The sequence below is a fragment of the Malus domestica genome, chromosome 10 (assembly GCF_042453785.1).
Source record: "Malus domestica chromosome 10, GDT2T_hap1".
NCBI classification, from domain to species: Eukaryota; Viridiplantae; Streptophyta; class Magnoliopsida; order Rosales; family Rosaceae; genus Malus; species Malus domestica.
In genome coordinates, this window is record NC_091670.1 from 35,942,955 (window position 1) to 35,948,954 (window position 6,000).

A 6,000-nucleotide genomic window follows, 5' to 3' on the forward strand; every position below is an offset into this window, starting at 1 on the left:
CTCCTTGGATCCTTCTTTGAGATTTTAATAATATTCTTTATCTAGACGAAAAGGTGGGTGGCTTAGAGTGCTGATAAATATTAGAGTGTTGATAAGTCAAGCCGAGCCTCCATTCACCTCTAAGGCCTCACTTCTCAATTTTTATTCCAGTTAGAATTTTAGTTCGGTCACTTCTTAGATCTTCAACATAACTGTTCGTCCTTTCCTCTCTTCAGACCCCCAATGCAACCACCTTCCCTCTCCCTCCCAAATCTCACGACCAAGCCTCATGCCTCATTCCCAAAATTTCATTTGTATGCCCAATTTCCAAATTCTCGACAATCCAATCTCATCCCTTCAAGCCCAATTCCTTTTTTGGGTATTCCATTTGATTTGAAAGAATTGACATAGTTGCTCAGAGATTGTGAACAAAGAAGAAAATCTTTTTTTTTCTTTTTCTTTATTTATTTTTTATTATTATTTTTTGCTTTGATCTTAGATGTCATTTTACAAGAAGGTAAAATTGGTATGAATTTAAAAAAAAAAAAAAAAAAAAAAAGTGGGTGAAGAGATAAATAATAGGTTGGGTTTATCAGCACTATGTTTTGCCTCATGAAACTTTGTATGCCTGGCAGTTTGACTGCTTTAGTGGATTTGCTGCCGAGACTTTTCTTTGTAATTTTATTATCTTATTGGAAAAAAAATATATACACTCAAAAGAGTTTTACCCATTAATTCAAAGGGTTGCAAACAAAAGTTAATACGTCGTTTTAATTTTCCTTTGCAGAACTTGCTCACTGACCATTGATTGTATTTTAAGAAAATGTTCAAACGTTCTATACAGACACAAGCATAATTCTTTATAACTGATATCATTAATAAGGAAAATTTTTATTTCTGTTTTAATGTTCTTTAATTTGCTTCCCGTTAATTTGTTTTTACATATTTTAGGACAAAAAATTAAAGTATAAATGAAGCAGCTAACAGAAGTAAAAATATTGGAGGGGAAGCAAATCATGGCTCACCTTCTAACATTTGCAATAGTGTCTCTCTTCTCAGTTTCTTCTGCAACATATGACCTCATCCCGGAATTGAATTTTTATAGTTGCGTTGGCTTCCATTCGACAGGATCCTTAACCAACGTAAGCACATTTTTGTTCGATCATCATTCCCCTTCATTTTCGTCTGTCTTTGAGTCCTCCATCCAAAACCTCAGATTCAACAGCACCAATCAGAAGCTTCAATACATCATCACACCCTATCTATACGAACACGTGCAAGCTGCCATCATTTGTAGCAAAATACATCGCTTCCTGTTTGAAATGGTACCAGGCATATCGATTAGGTTGATAAAAAAGGATTGAAACTTTGAGCAAGGGTTTGAAGAAATTTGTTTCTTTCAAGAGAGAGAGGGAAGAGCAAGAGTCGATGTATTTTTCATATGTCTCAAAAGACAAATTACAAAAGAATATATCTTTTTACAGCCAGTCTAAAATCAGATCCTACATCTAGGAACCTAGAACTCCTCTCCGACCATAAATGGTTATTGGAGGATATCATCCATCCACTTGGAAGAAGATGGGAAGGCTCAGTCCAATTAACAAGACAAAAGAAAGAAAAACACCAGCTGTAACTTTCTTAAACTAGTAAAAGAAACTAGCCGTTGAATTTCAATGGCTACTCCTGATTTAGTAAAGTCTTAATTTCTTCACATTTCACAGCTCCTTTTTGATTTCATCTGCAGGTTTAGCTTCTGCAGGGTAACTTCTAAAGCAAGAATGCAGCTTAATTCTCAACAGCCTCTCCTAAGCTGCATACTGGCTTTACTCCTAACTTCATCCTCAAGTAATTGAATCGATCTTTAGGCAAAGCTTTTGTAAATATATCTGCCAACTGCTCTTCACTTCTGCAGTACTTCACATCAATGGATCCTTGCTGCAATGCTTCTCGAATAAAATGATATTTCCTGTTTATGTGTCTGGTTCTCTGATGAAAAACAGGATTTTTTACCATCGATATTGCAGACATGTTATCACAAAACAATGGTGTTGCATCAGCTTGCAATTCACCAAAATCATCCAAAACAAATCTTAGCCAGATGGCTTGAGCTGTTGCTCCTGCTGCTGAGACATACTCAGCTTCTGCAGTTGACAATGCAACTGTGTTTTGCTTGACTGAGGCCCATGAAAATGTACCACTACCAAAACTGAATGCATACCCGGATGTGCTCCTACTGTCATCTTCACTGCCAGCCCAATCTGAGTCACAAAATCCAATCAAAACAGCATCCTTGTCCCTTGTAAATTCAATGCCATAGCTGAGAGTACCTTGAATGTATCTAAGAACTCTTTTAGCTATTCCCATGTGCTTCTTCGTGGGACCATGCATGAACCTTGATAGCAAACTGGTTGCATACATTATATCAGGCCTAGTTGCAGTTAAATATAGCAAACTGCCAACTATTTTCCTGAACAACCCTTCATCAGTCAACTCACTTCCATCAACTTTCTTCAGTTTCTCACCTGTTGGTAGAGGTATTGTCACTGACTTACAATCCTCCAGACCAAACTTTACAAGTAAGGACTTTGCATATTTGCTTTGATGAATAAAAACCCCTCTTTCAGTTTGTAGAACTCCCATTCCCAAGAAATGATGTAAGAGTCCTAAGTCAGTCATCTCATATTTCTGCATCATGTCTCTTTTAAACTCACTGAGCAGTGTATTGCTACCTCCAGTGTATACTATATCATCAACATATATAGAGACTATGATCATATTTCCTTCATCATCAGTTCTAGTGTATAAGGTAGCCTCACTTATGCTTCTTTTGAAATTGCAGTTTGTGAGATAAGTGTCAATCTCACTGTACCAGGCTCTAGGAGCCTGCTTCAAACCATAGAGAGCCTTCTTCAACTTATAGACCTTGTGACTTGCATTTTTTACTTCAAAACCCTCGGGTTGCTCAGTGTAAACCTCCTCCTCAAGCACTCCATTTAAGAAGGCTGACTTAACATCTAGTTGGAACAATTTCCAACCCTTTTGTGCTGCAAGTGCAATCAAAGTTCGAATTGTATCCAACCTTGCCACTGGGGCAAAGGTTTCATTGTAGTCAATACCAGGTTTCTGAGCATATCCTTTTGCCACAAGTCTAGCCTTGTGTTTTTGAACTGATCCATCGAGATTCAGTTTGGTTTTGAACACCCATTTGACTCCTATGACAGGCTTGTCTGCAGGTCTTTCCACCAGCTCCCAAGTTCCATTCTTCTCAATGGTTTCAATCTCAGAATTCATTGCTTCCTTCCATGCATTGTCTTCAATGGCTTCATGATAAGTTTCAGGTTCAATAATGGTCATGTTACATCTTGCATAAATGTCCTCCAAGCTTCTCAGCTTTACTGGTGTATTGCTTGGTGTTGAGCTTTGACTTGTACTGGCAATGTTGCTTCCAGGAACATGTTCATCATCTGAGATTAATTGAGTAGGATTTGAAGAGTCAATACTATGAGGTTCATGAAAATGTTCTTCAGTTTCTGTCATCTCAGTGTTTTCATTTCCAATAGTGAGAGGTATGTAGACAGATTCATCTTGCTTGCTTTGCCAGTTCCAGGTCTTATTCTCATCAAACACTACACTCCTTGAGAGAATAATCTTCTCTGTTTGAAGATTATAGATTCTGTAACCTTTTTCACAACTGCCATACCCCATAAAAATTCATTTGCTTGCTTTGTCATCAAACTTCTGTCTAAGCTTGGATGGAATGTGACTATAACAGATACATCCGAACATTCTCATGTGTTTTACACCTGGCTTTCTTCCTGTGAAGGCTTCAAATGGAGTCTTGCCCTTTACTGAGATTGTAGGACATCTATTTTGCAGATATACTGAAGTTCCAACTGCTTCAGCCCAGAAAATCACAGGAATGTTCTTCTCAGCCATCATAGATTTTGCCATTTCACAAATGGTTCTATTTCTTCTCTCAGCAACTCCATTTTGCTGAGGAGAATATGCTACTGTCAATTGCCTCTCCATTCCAGTGCTGGAACAGAAGTATGAGAATTCATGGGATGTATATTCACCTCCTCTGTCACTTCTCAGCTTCTTGAGCTTAAAACCACTTTGTAGTTCCACAAGGACTTTGAATTTTTTAAACACATTGAACACATCAGATTTGTTTCTAAGAAAGTACACCCAACACATTCTTGAGAAATCATCTATGAATGTTATGAAATATCTGTTGCCACCAATGGATTCATTCTGCATTGGTCCACAAACATCTGTGTGTACCAGTTCTAATGGATTACTAGCTCTCCAAGCTTTCTCTTTATCAAATGGTTCCCTATGCATCTTCCCAGACACACAACTCTCACAGATTTCTTTCATTTCAGATAGTTCAGGCAAACCAAGCACCAACCCTTCTTTCTGCATCCTTTTCAGACTTGCAAAGTTCAAGTGACCTAGCCTTTTATGCCAGATCCAAGACTCTTCTTCAATTGATGCTTTTCTGGCCACTGGATTTATAGATTCAAGAGACAATGGAAAGCATCTGTTCCCTGTCATTACTACCTTGGCTACCACATTCCCAAGGTTGCTGTCATCGAAGATCACAGCCATGTTGCCTCCAAACAGAACATAGTAGCCGTGTTCCATCATTTGACCAACACTCAGCAGGTTTTCATCTAATCCTGGAACCAACAGGACTTCATTGATGTATCTCTTCCCATGCTTTGTATTTACTACCAGTGTTCCCTTGCCTGTTGCTTGAACCAAATCTCCAGTCCCCATTTTAACTCTACAAGTCACAGATCTGTCAAGATTCAATAGAAGAGACTCTTGAGAAGTCATGTGATTGCTGCAAGCGCTATCCACAAACCACACAGATTTATCTTGTTCTATTGATGCTGAGTGACAAGCATAGAACATTGTACCAGTGGTTACATCTTCTTCCTTGGCACAATTAGCCACTTGTCTGTTGTTATCACAGTCTTTTGCCATATGACCAAACCTATTGCACTTTCCACACTTAGCTTTTCCTTTATATCTACACACACCAAAATGGTATTTCTCGCAGACTTGACACTGTGGTTTCACACCACTTTGACTATTACTCCCTTGCTTGTTCTGTGGATTGAACTTATTGTTCCAACTTCCTCCAGAGTTGTTGTTCCAGTTTGATCCACTGGTATTGCTCCAGTTCCCATTCTGAGACCAGTTCTTCCCCTTTTTATATTGAGTCCATTTTGAGTTTGTCTTATACTGAGAGCCTTTGAAATTTCCATTACTGCTTCCGTTTCCTCCAACCTTGAGACTGCTGAAGGCCCTCTCTGTACCAGTGTATTTATCTCTTTCATCATGCAAGTCTTCTCTTTTATCATAGACTTTCACTGAGGCTAGGACTTCTTCAACTCTAATACTGTCCAGATCTCTGGTTTCCTCAATGATTGACACTATGGACTTATATCTCCTATTTAGACTCATCAACAGCTTTTGAACAATCCTTTTTTCGGTTACATCTTCTCCTAGAGATTTCAGGTTGTTTACTATCTCAAAGAACCGAGCCAAATAGTCATCCAGAGATTCAACATCATTCATCCTTAAATATTCAAAATCTGCTCTAATGGCTTGTAATTTCACTGCTCGTACCTTTTTATCTCCTCTGAACTCTCTTCTCAAGATTTCCCAGGCACCCTTTGCAGTCTTCTCATTTCGGATTCTGGGAAAAAGCTCATCAGTGATTGCACTTTGGATGAGACTCAACGCCTTGGCATTCTTGATCCTCTCCTCCTTTGTAACAACAGGAGCTTCAACCGGAATGTTTTCCGTCTCGCTTTCTCCTTCTTCCTCAGAGCCTTCTTCTCTGGGAGTTTGTTGTTCAGGTAACCCAGCTTCAACCACATCCCATAGATCGTAGGCTATGAGAATGGTTTCCATTTTAATGGCCCAAAAATCGTAGTTTGATCCATTAAATTGTGGTGTTCGTAAATCACCACCAGATGTGCTCGATCCAGCCATTTCTTGAGCTAG